The sequence below is a fragment of the Coptis chinensis genome, chromosome 4 (assembly GCF_015680905.1).
Source record: "Coptis chinensis isolate HL-2020 chromosome 4, ASM1568090v1, whole genome shotgun sequence".
Taxonomy (NCBI): Eukaryota; Viridiplantae; Streptophyta; class Magnoliopsida; order Ranunculales; family Ranunculaceae; genus Coptis; species Coptis chinensis.
The window spans coordinates 1307032-1324535 of record NC_141459.1 but is presented as its reverse complement, the minus strand read 5'-3'; the positions used below and the strand labels follow the sequence as shown (position 1 = coordinate 1324535).

The window sequence follows — 17504 nt, the reverse complement described above, 5'->3', positions numbered from 1 at the left end:
GTGTTAAGTGCTTCTTGCTCGCTTTCTTGCTTTTAATAGCCCAAGGAGCTTGATTTAATTGAAGAAAGCTTCAGTAATGTGACTGAAAACTAAAAACGGTATCTCAAAATTCAGCGTACATCATAAATTATTGTCTAAAAGATAAGGACTCATCCATCATTCATTATTCTCTCATATATCGTCTTGAAAGTCTATGTAAATTAGCATTTAGGCAGGCAAAGGCCACCAAATATTCAGATAATTCTGCAATTCTGCAATTCTAGCACCAAATATCTATAATACAAAACAGCTCAGTTTTTAAGTAAAGTTATAAGGGCTTAAGTGGTGGTCTTGATTTTCTCGAGATCTGTGCTAATACTTGAAGAGTCCTATTTACCTAATTTAAAAAAAAAGAGTCTTATTTACCTAATATTCTAAAATAGACAAAAACCTCCAAAACCCTGTTTACCTAATAGCTTTCAGTTTTAAGCAAAGTTTAATGGCTTAGTGGTGTGAGACCATCACTTAGGTTCTCGCTTAAAGAGTCTTATTTACCTAATATTCTAAAATAGACAAAAACCTCCAAAACATGTTTACCTAATACTAAAGTGTCTGCTTGAAGAGTCCTATTTACCTAATACTCTAAAATAGGTAAAATCATCCAAATTATATTAAACCTCCAACCAACCCCTTCATCTCAAGTAGTCAAATTCAGATTAAGGAAATGGAATTGTCCCTTATTTGATTGATGTCTTCCAAGCTAGTAACATTAGCGTTCCTTACAGGAGTGTTATTCCTTTTTTAGCTATGGAAGATCAAATTCTTGAAAAGCTCCGCAACTTGTTGACAATGCAAACAAGGGTATTCCTAGTGCACATGTCATCTGCCCTTGGTGTGAAATTTTTTCTCAAGGTAAATGAGGTTGGACTGATGAGTGAAGGTAATGTGTGGATTGTCACAAATGGACTCACAAATCTGTTAGGTTCCATGGATTATTCTGTGATTGAATCGATGCAAGGCCTCTTGGGTTTAAAGCCATATATTCCAAGGTCAAGAAAGCTTAATAAATTCAGGGTTAAAATGATTAGGAAATTGCCCATGAGAGTTCATGTAAAGTCCTGAATTCTCGTTAAGGGTATTTTTGTAAATTTCATATCAACTCTAGGGTCGTTATGTAAATTGGTCGTCGGGTTTATTTTTCAAACGTACGAAACTTACTGAAACTTAACTCCGACTCATACGTCACGTTAGGTAAGCGACCCATATGCGAAAATTTGACAAAATGCCAGTTAGCGGTTTTTTGGCGTCTTGAAGGCACGAAGTTAACGACTTACACTTTGAGTGGGTCATTGCTATAGCCTGCGGTGAGATAGAATATAGAAGATTAAATTTAGCAGGATAGGCCGGAAAAATAATTACGACGCGACGTCAAACGAGTTGGCGGTTAGGAGTGTGAGGACCTTAAGTCTAATTGTAATATATTGGGCTTGGGCCTAAATATATCGGCCCAACTAGAGAAAAAAAAAACGAAATCGCGAAACAGGAAACCAAAAATCGCGAAATCAAATCGCACCTCTTCTTCCCCAATTCGCAATATTGAAAACCTAGGAGAGAGAAAACTTCCTCCTCCCAAATTCAACCAATTCAACCCTCAATTCTTCACCCTACAACCTAGAAACACTAAACTGAAGTGAGAGAATTCGAAATCTCCCGGGAATTCGAGCATACCGAAGCCAAATCGCGGCGGCAGTTGGGTTAGTTCCTCTCCAATCGATTCAAACCAAGAATTAGAACACCCAATCCTTAGAAACTATAAAACCAAGTGTGCAGCTTCGAAAATTGAGTTGAATTTCAGCGTAGTTCCGCGAAAGGTGAGTTTGAATTCGTTTCAAATAAATAGTTAGCTTCAATTTCGATTTCTTGAGGTTGTAATGTTGAAATTGATTGTGTTGGGGGTGTTGAAGGTCGGCAAATGGCGAGTTGGAGGAGCTAAAGTGGAGGAAGGTGGTGGTGGGTAAAATTCTTGGAGTGCGTCGGGTTTTCGCGAAAAGGTTAGTGAATTTTGCCTACAAATCGATAGTGTAAACTTCGATTTCGAGTTCATTAGTGGTATTGGAAAGAAAAATGATAATAATAATTGGAATTGGTTGTTGAATGTCGAAGAGAGTCGGTTTGGAGAGGAGTGAGTTGGCGATATCGGTGGAGCGACAAGCTAGAAGTTTATTTTTTTGGCTGTCGACTCGGTAAGAATTTTAAATATTCAATCTATTTTAGAGCATTGATGCTAGTTCACACTTGTTTAAGATCATGGCGAGTATCGAGTGAGTGAGAAAGAACACCCACTTAGTATTATTGGATTAAATGTGAATTGAAGAGTGGAATTTGTTGTAGTTGGAGTTGGGAAAAAATCGTAATAGTTAGTAAGATTGATAGATATGATTGGCGTTGACGTGCGGTCCTACAGTGGCTGTAAATGACTACAGAGCCCTGTCAGAGTAACAATTTAAATGGCCTCAGAAGCTCTAATCCGGTAGTTAGATGGAAATTTAACCGAAAACAAAATTTTAACGTTGAGAAAGAATTGGGTTTTGATGCTATCTACAAAACCAAATCCTTAGCGTCGAGATTCTTTTCGACGTTAGTAGATAAGAATTTTCTCGTTAGTTTGATAAACTCTAACGACCGACGTATACATCTGATGTTATAGGAGTGATCTCGAGTGAATTTGATTAAGTGGGCTTGATTCGGTTAAGTGGGCTTGAGGAGAACGGAGCTTGCTAAGGTAGGAACCTACATACCAGTATATAGCCTGCTTATTTTCATGCATGATTTGAATTGTTTAACTAGGAAATAGATAGTTGCATTATCAACCATGCATGTATATATGATATTCATGTTTTGCCTTTGTATTTCCTCGCTATAAACTATATATATATAGCTTTCGTGTGAAATGGGTTTTACTCAGAAAATCGGGGGTAGCGAGGATTGTTTTTCGGTTAAAAGTGAAAACTGGTTTTGGGAAAGGTTCGCGTCTCTTTGTCTCGATGGAGACGAGAGATGGATTTTTGTAATGCGGTAAAGATTACCCGGTTGTTTGTAACTAGGTGCGAGGTTCTGGATTGTTCCCGGGATGGTCATGTTATTTACGATGATTCGCCGTTTGGGAATCATCGGTTGTTATTTACTATGATTGGCCCGTTTGGGAGTCATAGGTTGTTCTACTCGAGGATGGGAAATCCAGGAACTCACACCTACATAATCAACAGTTTTAAAAGAAAAACTACATAGGTAACTAGAGTATTTGAAAATAATCGGTAATATGAGTATATATATATAGATATTACTATGTTTATCACGAGGGGATTTAGAAAAGGAATTGTGAATTTCTATAAAGAAGGAACTGTTGTCGATTTCCGGAGAGGCGGCCAGTCAGCTAGGATTCCAAATGTGGTGTACACCTTCGAGGTGGTGGGCCACCTTTAAAGGGATGCATCACGGATGTAGTCCGAATTCATTTTCTACTTTTCTAGATAACCATGCTTTACGTGTCTTATTTATGGTGATTAGCTTGTGTGGGGTTACATCTTTACCTCGATGAGGTTTAGACGCCGAGTGAGAGTTTAGTCCACTGGATGTGTGTCGATCCCGATCTGCGGTCGTCGAACGGTTGACCACCGTAAGTTAGGTGACGGTTCGTATGGGTCGTGGTGGTCGCGGGGGCCCACCCGAGCCCCTAAAAGCTTTGGGGATTTTGTGTGTCTGAACACAACAACGGCATTTGACTCCCCCGGTAAAAAGAAAAAAACGGTGCATGGTTCACACCGGGAAGTCTTGAACCGAGATTACTCGCGGATCGGGTCGAAGTATTACCGCATCCTCACCATTCTAATAGGATGCAGCGGCCACAATAGTTGTATGATGACTGTGGAAACTATATTTTGAATATTAAAGAAGCATGCCGATATGATTTATGCTAGCTAGTGATTTATTGTATAGTCACGATATTTGGATATTATTATAAAAACCTGCATGTTTTAAATGTTTTCTATAAGTAGCTATTTATTGGTTATGTGCGTTTCTACTGGGCATAGTTGTTGCTCATCCTACTTAACATTTCAGACGAGCCAGTTGCGGAGGAGGCTTTTCCCTAACCCTAGTGATGACGGTTATGGTGATTTGGGAGGATTTCCTTATGCTTGACGAGGACAGAGTCAAGTTCATACTTTTGGATGTATAGAGATAGTCTAGTCATTTTGGTTGTATATATATAGAGCTCCGCTCATTTTGATGTAATATTTGATGTATTTAAGTAGCAGTTACACTTACCTAGTTGGTGGATGGGATGGGATGTTGTTTAGAAGGTTGGGTTTGTGTATATATGGTGGTTGGAAGGGTATTATGAAATGTCCAGGTTATGACAGGTTTTATGACAGGTTTTAGGGTTTACAAATGTCGATTAAACAAAGGAAACTCTGCCGAAATTTCGGTAGAATTGGGATGGGTGTCAGCCTCGAGATTCATTCCACGTCCTCGGGATGTGTGTTGGGTCTCGGGGCGTGACAGTTCAACTTTGGATGATGTGAACATATTCGTTTGAGTGCCTATGATACCAGATGGGCTTTGGAAAGGCTTGAAAGAGTAGGTACAAATCACGCTTTCGGGAACCAATAAAGTTAGAAAATTCTAGCCACTTACCAGAGCTTAGGAAATTTGAAATAGGTCCTGAACTTCTGAAGGAAATTGTAAGATTCAAATTTAAAGGTCCAAGTGGAGAAATACACCTTGTTGAAGGCCAACTGCAACCACAAATATTTCAAATAATAAATGTTTTCACAAAAGCAACATGAATGAAGAAGAATGAAAGGGTTTTTATTTTTTTAAAAAAGAAAATGACATTTTTGCCCCAGTAATTTGTGGCCATTTTCTTTTATTTGTTTAGTTTTCTAGAAATAGATCTGGCCATTAGATTTTGTTTGATCTGAGGGTCGGTTGGGTATGTCAAGATAGTATGTTAGAATAGTATGTCGACGTAGCCGGCCCATATATATATAACATAATTAAGATACTCTCCTTTGATAAAGCACTCTCATACTTCATGTTGTACATTGTTCGGCAAAAGTGGCTATTAACAAAAGATCCTGGAGAAAACCAGAGCGAAAATAATATCTGAAATAAGAGTCACTCAATTAAAGGTATACATATGAATCAAATTGAATAAAGCGTTGATGAAACCAGATTCTTGTTCTTCCTCTTCTGCAGCCAAAGCAATAATGCAGTGGTTTCTCTTCCTCTTCTTCGGGAAGTGGTGGTAAAATTGTCATCAATCCTTGGAGAAAGAAATCTTTTGGGTGGCAAGTGCAATATATGTAAGAAAGTGATGTCACAAGAATTATCCAAATGAATGCATGAACAAAGAAATAAAAAATGATGTAACACTTTCATGGCTTTTAATTGTGCCTAAATGTTATTCTTGTGTGCTGTGAAATGAGAAGAAATTACACTTGAACACCGAATTTTTACCACGGACCATTTACACTGGGAAAGGAGTTATCATTATCTCAAGCCACATACCTCTCAACGGTTCAACTTGGAACAGCAATGTTTGGAAATGTGCTACACACCTTGCTTTATTACAATAGTAATATGATTCACGCAGTCAGCAACAAAATGAAGGTGAACTACATGCACCATCCTCCAAATGCCTAATCCTACTACTCAACTAAATCTTCATTTCATATGGGGTGAAACAACATTATAGACATTGGCAACTTAACCATTGTACTTATACATTTTTTTTTTTATGGTAGGACAATTTAATATAAACTCCCTAACCCCGTATAGAATTTATTCTACAAACAAACCGCTTAGCATGCCCACAAAAAGTACTACAAAGAAGAAGGATAGTATTCCTTGGTAGGATTCTATGCTCTATCCTACCATGTATTCCAAAGCGAATGGACTATTCAAGATGCGTAGTTTTTTTTTTTTTTTTGAATGATAGCTATGGGGTTAGGCGGACCCCTACCCGCATTCCTTAATCAAAATCTTACATAGATTGTTCCTCTTGTATCCTCCTCAATGATTTTAGTCAATTGTTCATCTAGAGGGGGGTATAAAATACAAAAGAGTCTCGAGAGAGTCTTTTACACACTTAGCTAATAAATCTGCAGCCTTGTTGGTCTCCCTATATAGCAATGGTTGACACTACTATAACTCCGAGTTTCTTCCTTTTGCTCCGATAGATAGTACAATATTTCGACAATACCATGGTGATGTAGTCAAGCCATTAACTATACTCACAAAGCAATCATAGAGTCGAGTACACTGCATTTTGGTAATTCCATGTTTGAGACACCCCTCTAGCCCCTGCATCAATAGCCATTAGCTCCCCGTTGAAGTATAGACCTCTTTGGGTTAGAGCCCATGTAGGCAAAATGCTGCACGTGCCATCTTCTTTTCTTGCAATACCCAATCAATCCTTGGTGCGGAAGGAGTCAAAGACCCATCCGTGTTTAACTTAACATGGCCCGGATCGGGTTTATGCCATTGGCAAGTAAATAGGTTCCTTTGCATGGTAGTTTGCATCTATACCAAGGTTTTTGAAGAAGGACTCTCAGCGGCGTGGAATCGGTATATCCTTTACAACCCTTTGTATGTATAGCTTCATATCTTCTAGGGATAGTATTCTCACCATGACCAGCTGAGGGGGACGATACTTTTTCTGAAAGATTCTAGTGTTCCTCTCAGCCCAATTCAAATAGCACTTACGGTAGCACAAATATATGCTCCTCTGATATCACCTTCCAGAGAACTATTTCTGCAAGTCTGCAAGATACTATGCCACTCATTGTTAGAGTCTGCTACTCTGAAACCCATACCAATCTTTGCTTTGACCCCACTCCACACTCGTGTAAGAACACTCAAAAATAAGTGTTTGGAGTTTTCTCTTCTTTGTTGTTCCACACAAACTACATTTTGAATGATTGATTATACCTTTGTTAACCACTTTGTCTTGAGTGGAGAGACTACCAGGAGAATAGTTGCCAAGTGCAAAAGGAATGTTTAGGGATCACCAATTTTCCCCAAACAAGCTTGGACCATTTGACTTTGTTCTTAACCTTCTTTAGTGCTATATAAGCAGATCGAGCACTGAATTTTCTCCGAATGAGTTAGAGACCAAACTACTTGATCCTTGTTCATGAGATCATATATATCCGCTCTTAGTATCTTGGTCTTCAAGTCACACTCTGGAAGAGAAAGAACTATGTCATTCCACCTGCCATTTGAGATCAGTTCACTAACTTTGGCTTCCTCACCAAGTCTGTAGCATTTGTCTAGCATTGTTATCCCATAGGAGGGTGTCTCAGACACCACAAGTCATGCCGGATGAAAGTGTCATCTCCATTAGCAATGATGTTTCGTAAACTTCATAGCAGATCTTCCTATGCTCTAAGATGCCTCTCCATACCCATGAGCAGTCCTTAGGAGCTTCCATAGTCCAGAAATGTTTGTTTTTGATGCTATGAGTCCACACCCAGTTACTTCCATAGCATTGTTATCCCATAGGAGGGGTGTCTCTGTACACCACAAGTCATGCCAGATGAAAGTGTCATCTCCATTAGCAATGATGTTTCTTGTAAACTTCATAGCAGTCTTCCTATGCTCTAAGATGCCTCTCCATACCCATGAGCAGTCCTTAGGAGCTTCCATAGTCTAGAAATGCTATGTTTTTTATGTTTGTGAACTAGTGTTCAAACTTGCATCAAGAGAGTACGTAAAGAGTTAATATAGTAGATAGTTTGTCAAAAAAAAAAATGTAGCATATTGCTATCCGTTGCCTATTTTTTTTCTTTTGCAAGCAACTAAGAACTATTATTTATTTTTATTTTGCAATCAAAGAAGTACAATTCTCAATAGCTTATCAATTAAAAGGAAAGGAACTGGACCTGCGCATACAAGTAGATTTAAGGTTATTTTACTCAATACATCAAGGTATACGATGAGATTGTAGGATGCGAAATAAAAGTATAAAACCAATTTTGATACCACAAAAAGAAGGCAAGAAAATAATAAACAATTAATGGAACATACCTCCAACCGTAGTACACTTGACTATAAAAACTTGTGAGCTGATTCAACGGGGGTGCACCAAGATCTTGGAATCCTTGTTTGACATCTTGCATTGAGTATGGAATAAATTTCATCACAGCGATTGGCAAGTAGATCGAGTTTCTCCATGAAACACATGCAACACTTCAATTCAACCATCTCTAGGGAAAGTGAACTGCTCACTAATCCAAGTTGGAATCTTACATGCATTGCAAATCATGTGTTTCAAGAAACTCAAGAGTTCCTACTCTCAAGCCATTGTATATAAGAGCAAAACAGGGCCTCCTTGTTCACATTTGTCTTCGGTTGGAGTAATTTGTTTATAATCGGGGTTTTATAATTTGTTTGCTTAAATCTTCTGAGTTTAGGCTGAAAACTTCAAATAATAATTTACCAAACCTGTTGAACAGAATACTGAGAATGTAGGATCATACCCGTCTTTCACCAGAATACCAGACAAACCACACTGGTGAGGTTTCAAACCAACACTGCTGATTCACATCATTAGAGTATTTCTTGGCTAACAAAACCGAAAATAAAAACGTCAAGCACATTTCACTAATTTGGAAATTATTTTGAGCAAGTAGGAATCATAGCAATGGTGGTTTCAACTCCCCACAGAAGTTTTTATGTATCAGGTATATGTAGTGATAATTGCTACCCATTCAACCACAAAAGTGTAGAGCAAAAGGTAAAGGAAAGAAAATTAAACCAATTCCAAACACTATATATTTACATGGCCGTGCTATCAAGATGTCGGATGTCTCTGAGAGACAAAATGCTGAAAGCAACAAAACTTATATTTACAACTCTAACCCAGGAAAGACCCCATGCCACATTCTTTTTCTTTTTTTCATTTTTTTTTTTTCAATAATCTTCTTTGTTTGTTTTTTGCTGAAGGGTAATTGGTATAAAAAAAAATAGCAAAAAGTGAAAAAAATTTACAGTTAGTTTCTTTCATGAAGACCTTGATCTAGGATCGTCCTCTCTTACATCATTAAGAATTAAATCTAAAATAAGTAAAGCACTGAGTCTCTACTCGATGCAAAAAACTTGGTCTGTCACCCCACCATTGCTTCACACCATTAGGTAAAGAAGCTCCAATTTTAGCGCATGCGTCTGCCCCAAATTCACTTCCCTCCACGTACGTGAAGGTGATGGTAGCTTTAGTCTCGATCCTCTTCCAATCTGCCCGAACCCTACAATGCACGTTGTTGGTTTGGAACGCTTTTACTGCTGCAGTGGAGTCAGATTATATTCATCGTCCAACCCAACTGATCAATAGCCTTGTTTATGCCTTCCACTATTGCTTTTGACTCAGCGACATAGCAAGTAGTTACACCAAACACCCCCCCCCAATGCCAGTACATACCACTTCTCCAAAGTGTGTTCTAAGCAGAACACCCCATCCAGCTGGACCAGGATTTCCTAGTGCGCATCTATTTGCATTGACTTCGATAATATTCACTGCCTCACTAGTGGTGCTGACCATTAGCATTCAATGTTTCTTTTTTGGTGTTCTTCTGATTTTAGGCTGTAGCCCTAAGGTATGTAGGGTTGCCAAAGCAGCTATGGTGTTATCCATGTTTTGTTCTCTGATGAGCTCTCAAAAGGGACTTTTTTGTTTGTGCTCTAACATTCCCCGCATTTAGCGGACCATTGTCATATAAAACCTTGTTCCTTGCATTCCAAATAAATACCAGGCACGAGATAGCAGCTGATGACCATAGGCCTTTTATAAGAGAACTTCTGGCTTTGCATGCGTTCAGTGCATCATGTAGTGTATTAATGGAGCCTTGCAGCTGAAAGCAATGACTGAGTTGTTTCCACTGAGTTTGAGCAAAGTTACATCCAAAGTGTATTAGGTGTTCCTGTGCATTCAAAGTGTACGTTTCCCTTGACACTTGTGAAAGTTGCAAGTATAATTTACAGTTAAAGCTTCAGGCTTATGTGAACAATGTACTGTGGTTAATCAAGCGTTAATGCAAATGTCATATGTGCTTTCTTGTTCACTATTGTCTGCTCTTTATTGTTAGGCTTGCCTTATTAAACTTGGGCAGCTACATTGACACTCTGTAGTGCCAAAAATGTTTGTCTTTAGAGACACTGTACTTTTATTTGCCCCTCACAAACCACTGTTGCTACCACCAAAATGTTGCTGCTCTCATTCTAAACATAAAAAAGAGCCGAGCTTAAACATCTTGAAGCTTTATGACTGATTTGAGATCGAATGATATTCCTACTGGAAACTAAATGACCTATACAGGCTGAATCCAAACCCAAGATGACATGTATAACTGACAATGTTTTTAACAGGAAGTCCATGAAAAACACTAAGAGCAGGTTCTTACTCCCACACTTGCAAAATATATAGTTGAACTGTTATAGTGTAAACGTAAATTAAAAGTAAAAAGAAAATCACCTTCTGTTCGATGAAGGCACCATGATGCTGGAAATAACACTGAGGCGCAACTTATTCATCCACCACCCTTAGATGAGTCTTGTCTGCTTGTACGTAGAATGGTTTTAGACATGTGCATGGCTTGATTGCACTGGTGTTTCGGTCCTTCTTCTTCACTAAAATATTTTGCCCACCCCCACCCACCCCCTCTTCCTCTTGCAAGGGTAAATCTGAACTAATCTCAGTTCTTTCAAATGATGGTAAATCTGAACTAGCTAAAAGTATTCATGGGGAACTCTTTGAGGATGAAAACCTTATTATACGGAATTGTTTAATGAAGGTACAATAAGCAATGGGCATTCGGTGGACTTCTCTAACATTATGATTATCATGACATCAAATAGTGGAGAAGAGCACCTTTGCGTTGGACTCAGGGACGAGTGTTCAATGGAAATTGCTAAAGAGCAAGTGTTATGCGAACTGAGGTTGAGTCCTAAGTTGATTTGTCTGTTGGATTATATTGTACTTTGGTCTCCATAGGCCTATAGAAAAAAAAAAATCTACATTAGATGCCTCAGCATCTGCTCTTTCTCTCCCCCATTCCCCTAGACAATTTGACCATAATATTTGTGATCACAACTTAAAGCAAAAGGAAAAAAAAAAGTTTGAGATTTTCGGGGCAACTTATTTTTAAAACTCTTTCAAGGTTAGTTCTCTCTTTTTTCTTTCTTAGTTATCTTAAACCTATCTTTTAACATCACTCATTCAATGAGGGACTAAGGCAATGTTTGTGTATTTCATTAGTGTTTTATTTATTTATGCTCTTTTCTTTATTTAATTTTGATGCATGTAAGAATTTAACAAAAAATCTTTTCATTATTGTTTTTGTTTGGCGTTATTAGTATCCAGATGTTAAATACTCAAAGAGTGGATTTGCAAGTCTGGGAATACTGGCATCGGCTTGCAATCAATTTGGTTAACAAGCGCCTGTCGAGTATCCCATATTTGACCAAGTAAACAAGATCTTGATACCATTACATTTCCTTTTCACCACCCTCACTTACACTTTATTCAAAAAAGCTTGCAAGCATGCACTTTCTTAATTGGTAAAAGGATTACAAATTATCAAAAATTATTAGTATAAATTTTTTTGGTTTCACTTAAGGAAGTGTAACAATTTTTGTTTCAAACTCTTCCAACAATATCTAATCTTCACATTACTCAAAGTTGGTGAGACATTCTGAATAATGTGTTTTGGCTTCATTTACATGACCTCTATTAAAATCTAGAATCATTAGTCTTATCTACCATATATATGCATGTGGTTTAACCATAGATCGGAAAGCTTTTGGTATATATTCACCAGGACTTGACACAATAACTAGGTTTTGTGAACTTAATTAAGTACATAATTGACTCCTAACTAAACCAATATTATTTGTTTAGTGCAATATTATTTGTTATTGTTTGTTATTCAGATTTTGAACTTTCCAATGCATGTGCAACTATTAACAACCCACAAAAATCTATTTGAATTGCCATTTGCGAGAAGAAATCAATTATGTGGCTTTTGGTGTTCTTGCTAAGCCTTTTTTTTTCTTTGGCCTCTTCAATTCCAATGTAGTTTATACGTATGAATTCATTTACTTTATAAAAAGAGTTGTCTTAGACAATTATTAGTATTCTGGTGGTGTTGAAGGTTGAAATTGATTGATGGTTATGCATCATTATTTGGTCTGTAAGAAGTGTAACAAAGTTTTTTTCTTTATATGTATTTTCCCCGCTCTACATTTATGGTAACAACAACCTCTCATTTTGTTCTATTGCTGATCTTTTGGAAGGTTTATTTATTCTATGGAAGGTAAACAAGTTATGGTAGAAAATGATATTGTAAAGCTGCAAACCATATGAGATTTTAAGAATCAGGATTTAGGAATGTTACTATTGCCCTGCTACCCGAGGGCTATAATGTTTTTAATCTATCAAATGTTATGTGTAAGAGTTAGCCAATTAACATTTCTTTCAATACTACTTGCGCATTTCACTCAATATAGGTGTAGTGGAGCATTAGTGAATAACTGCATGTGTTGATGGGAATGTGTAAATAGTGTATGAGGACAAAAGCACCAATGCCAATATTGTAGGATTTACATACTAAAAGAAACCAATGCCAAAATGGTGGGACTATACATACAAAGATTTTGGTATTCTCACTAATTATAAGGCTCAGGGCAATCCATTGTTGTTAGCAATGAAAATTGCCGTTAGTAGGAATAATAGATGATTATGGATGGAACTTGATTTTCGGCGTACTCTTACAAGTTATTACAAGTTATGGAATCCCATGGGATCTTAGACAGGTGTCGAGGACTCGAGGTGGCAACTCATGCACAACAAAATTAGGAAGCATTCCAAGAAGTTTAGCTTATTTGGCTCTTTGCGGAATTTCATCAATCCGGTTACGAAAATAATGCTGAATTTTCATTTTACCAGAAGGACTCAAGCATGCTTAAATATCATATGAAGCTTAAACTCATTCATTCTGGGGAATGAACCTTCAATCAGTTCAATGGAGCCATGCATAGAAGTAGGTGTTGACAACTCTAACTCAAAAGAATCTTAAGGCAAGAAATTGAATGATGGACCCAGACGTGAAGTAGACTAGGCTCAATTATGTCAAAGGTGCATTGTTATTGTTGTTGGAGTGGGCTTTATTAGAAAGGGAAAAAAATTAAATTAAATTAAAAATTAATTAAAATTATACAAACAACATTGTAAATACAATGAAGTAGACTAGGCTCAATTATGTCAATGGTGTATTGCTATTATCCATTGAAATTATATTCTTGAATACGTACAAATGAGAGCAATAAGATTTTGTTTTAGTGCAATACAGCTACACTAAATTTTTGACATGGACGGTTCTTCAATTCTCCAATTTGGTTGGTAACTCTAACCTCAAAGAATAATCAACGGGAAATGAGAAACTCGATCCAACTGCATTAAATGAAAAATTAGACACTCGATGCATTCATTATTAAGCAACAAAAAAAATGTCAAAGGGTTTAATTAAGGGTAATTGGGTTTTCACTTTTCAAGAAATTTGGATAAGTAATCAATATTATATTCATATCTCATAGCTCTATTTTAGAATAATTTAATATCTATTTTAGAATAATTTAGTATAACATATTGCTCCATCTCCCAATCATTACAAGTTCGCCGAAGGTGAAGGTTCCCTATGACAGGTTCGAAAGCTAGTATTAACATATTGCTCCATCTCCCAATCATTACAAGTTCGCCGAAGGTGAAGGTTCCCACTGATGCCAACTGTATATAATAATAGAAACATTTCGGAATGAAAAAGATGACCTGTGCTTGAGGCTCATGACTGCCCCTCAAGGGCGAGTAAAATGCAAGGGTTGGGTCTTGGTTGTTTTAAAGCATTATTGGTACGTACCAAATAATAGTTGAATGCCTTCGGCTTCATCTCCTGAAGTCCTGAGTAGGTCCACCGCAAGGGTTTTGGTGTTCTTGAGCATGTCGCCATGTAGAGTAAAACATTGTAATTAACTTGACCACATAAACAAGCATGAAGATCACATAGACATGTTTACATTAGCACTAAATACAACGGTATAAAAACAACTGAAACAGAACAAATTATTTATTTATCGTTAGCTAGGCAACCAAGTACAACTTTTCACTTGGAAATCACCATATATAGAAGAGGAGATTGAATACTCGCTTATTCTGATGCATTTATGAAAGCAACCACAAGTTTAAAAAATTCTACAGCATTCTCACAAGTAGGATTAGAGAGAAAGAACACATGGTTCTCTCCTTTCGCTTCCGCAAGTTCCACCACTCCATTCCACCCACATTTTCCCAACTGCTCATAATAAAACTTTCCCCTATACACTAAAAGATCTTTCTCAGCAACACAAACCAAAACTTTTTTGCATGCCAACTTCTTAAAATTGGGATCTTTAACTGGATTTATTAACGGGTCATCGAGCCCGCTTGTTGTAGGATAAACAGCAGTCCATAACTTTCCTAATAAATCCATGTCCCCTTCGGAGTCAAGTGGTTTAACACCAAGAAAATAAGGATGGACTACTAGAATACCGTTAAACTTCCCATTTAATTCAGAATGTGCAGCTTGAACTGCCACATTATGTGTGATAGTGGCCCCTGCACTATCACCTCCCATGAAAACTCGATTGAAGTCAGCATAGTTATTCAACCATTCTTCTTTAGGATTTGAAAATACCCATTTAAGTGAGGTCCATGAATCTTGAAAAGCAATAGGTAAAGAAAACTCTGGTGCTCTTCTATAGTTAACTGAAATCGCGACAACATTAGCCTTTTCAACTAGCAAATTTAGAAAATTGTGGTAAGTTGCACAGAAAGCAGATTCTATACAAAAACCACCACCATGAAAGTAAATGAAAAGGGGCAGTTTAGACTGCGGGTTTGCTCCTTTGGGTAGATATAATCTTGCTGATAACACACTTTCTGGCAGGCGTTCAACATCTCCTGGTTTTGATCTTAACATCTTTAGAGGAAACACCAGTTGATGGATCAACTGATGGTGCAATGAATACATCATCTCTGAGTCTTTCTTTACTACCATCGTCATAAACTCGGATAAATGGTGGATATTCGAAGGTTATCCCAGACATTTTTAACAATGGAACTGTTTTGGTTCTTGAGGTATGCCTACGCCCATGCATATACATATATATATATATAGGCCGGAGTCTGAATTTGTTCACCAACTGAATCTACCAGCGCCGGCCCACATGTCCAGCAAACAGCTATCATTATTTTCTTTTTTCCATTTTTTTTTTATTTTAACAAATCAAAATTAGTTAATAATTGAAATAAAAAGAAAATCAACTTTTCCAAAGATTCTCTCCACAAAACCTTGTGTTATTTGACATCCCCTCCAATTTCTCTCTCTCTCTTCAATCCTGGTTTAAACCAAATAACTAAATGTGGTCGTCATCAGCCTGGTTTAAACCAAATAACTAAGGGTCGTGCTTCTTCACCAACTTAATTGAGTAGCATGATCTCGCCTAAACTCTGATCAAGTCATAAGTAGCTCTTTCATCTCACAGTAAAGCGTCTGTAGGCGATGTTATCCTTGAGTGGGATCCTCGATCAGCCCTCAGTATCATATTCCATGCAAGGTTTCTCCTGTTAAACAATTGTTGCAGCTCATTAGATTCTAAACAGATCGAACAGCTTAATAACTCATATTGGACGCTCAAAAGCAAGTTTTCCAGCTAGCTAAGAAGACTTCACGGCATCAGTTTCAACAAAGCTTGCCAAAATCTGATGGGGGAAAGTCGTACTCATGTCACATGCATGGTTAAGTGTCCATGCTGTCTAACCCAATCAAGCCAAATATATGCCCTCAATTAGATTATAGGCTTTTAGTACTGCATCATTTTAAGCAGCTAACAAAAAGGTTGTATATATGGAGATTATAATGTGATCGACATACTAGGATATATTGTCCATATTGTCTCTAAAAACTGTGTTACGCCACATCCTTCTCTGTTCAAGGTCTGGAAAAACAAAACGTACATACGTGTCTATTGTATTAACATATATAAAAGCAAGATGAGACACCATGCATGTACGTAAGACTGTAAGAGAGAACCTTACCCAAAAACATTGTATGCAAAAGAGATATGGTACCGAATCATCAAGCTTTTATCTTAATTCTTGTAAAAAGCCTATCCACTAACCTCAAGACCAACATGAGCCGATACTTTTTCTTGGTTCAATATGTGGCAAAATTTGAACTGGCCTAACTACCAAAAGAGAATGCAGGGTTACATTGCTATTCCACAATGACCTTAATGCTTTCATTGACTCTGCATTATCAATGAAGCAACACATCGTCATCATCTTTCAGACTCATTCAGAAACCATACTAGTAATAGTGCTGCCTTATAGTGCGCAGTTCGTAGCATTATTCTAGAATCTAGATATCATTTTGCCAGGACCATTTCAAAACAGGGAAAGGGTTATAGCTTGTTGTTTCTCAAATGGTAAAATGTTTCTTCATCCTTGGACAAGTATTATATATACAATTTTTAAGATTTTAGCTTGAACAAATATTGTGTACTTTTTACAATACCACATTGCTGTACCTACTTTAATTATGAGACACCGATAATCAACTGAGGCAAACAACGTTATTTGGTTTAAACTAGGATTGGAGAAGAGGAACGGAAAGAGAGAAGTTGGAGGGGAAGTCAGATAACGCAAGGCTTTGTGGAGAGAATCTTGGGAAAAGTCGATTTTCTTTGTATTTCATAATTTTGATTTGTTAAAATAAAAATAAAATAAAAATTAATGATAGCTGCTTGATGGACACGTGGGCCACTAGTGGCGTGTTGGGAACAAATTAGGAATCTATCTTTGTATCACCTCTATCTGTAGTAAAGGAAAAGTACTCTATTTTCTAAGTGGTGCATTCTTGAGACATATGTATGCATATGAACACTCTTAATTAATCATAAGAAAAGAAGTTTCCTAATACAACACAACTTTTCTAATAAGTCAATCAACATCTGAGAAGAAAATTTTATACACTCCAATAAAAAAAAGTACTAAATCAACTCCAAAAACTAATGATAATAATTATCAATCATTGAATTTCTCACTAAAAATTTAGGAGATGTGAATTTTAGAAATAATTCGACCATATGGCCGGGGCCACTAGTAACGTAAAACGTTATATATATTAGGAATCTATCTATGTATAATCTCTCAATAGAAAAAATTTTTTTTCTAAATGAAAAGAAGTGTACATCATCTAATTGGACAAAATCAAGTAAACCTCATTGATTGAGGGAATGTCCAAAACACCTAAAAAACAGGAAAATCAAATAAAAGATGCCCAAAACACTAGAGTATCTACGTATTATTGTAATTAAGATACAAAATATCAAGATATGGGTAATTTATCGAAAAACTATTTCTGGATAATTATCAA

The 17504-nt window shown here is 37.0% G+C and overlaps 1 pseudogene; it reads right to left on the bottom strand.

The window, feature by feature from the left end:
* Positions 1-14148: 14148 nt before the first annotated feature.
* LOC147501053 (putative carboxylesterase 12 pseudogene) lies at positions 14149-15188 on the bottom strand (annotated as a pseudogene).
* Positions 15189-17504: the final 2316 nt, after the last annotated feature.